A 254-nucleotide genomic window follows, 5' to 3' on the forward strand; every position below is an offset into this window, starting at 1 on the left:
CAAGTTGCTGGCTGGGCTTGAACCATGACAGGGGCCTACAGAGATGTTGGGGAGGGACTCTTCATTAGGGACTCTAGTGGTAGGACAAGGGGTAATGGCTTAAATTCCTTAAACAGGGGAACTTTAGGTTAGATATAAGGAAGAAGTTCTTCACAGTGAGGGTGGTGAGGCTCTGGAGTGGGTTGCCCAAGGAAGTTGTGAATGCTCCAACCCTGGAGATGTTCAAGGCCAGGCTGGACAGAGGCCTCGGGGGC

The sequence above is a fragment of the Nestor notabilis genome, unplaced genomic scaffold (genome assembly GCF_000696875.1).
Source record: "Nestor notabilis isolate BGI_N333 unplaced genomic scaffold, ASM69687v1 scaffold3602, whole genome shotgun sequence".
Classification (NCBI taxonomy): Eukaryota; Metazoa; Chordata; class Aves; order Psittaciformes; family Psittacidae; genus Nestor; species Nestor notabilis.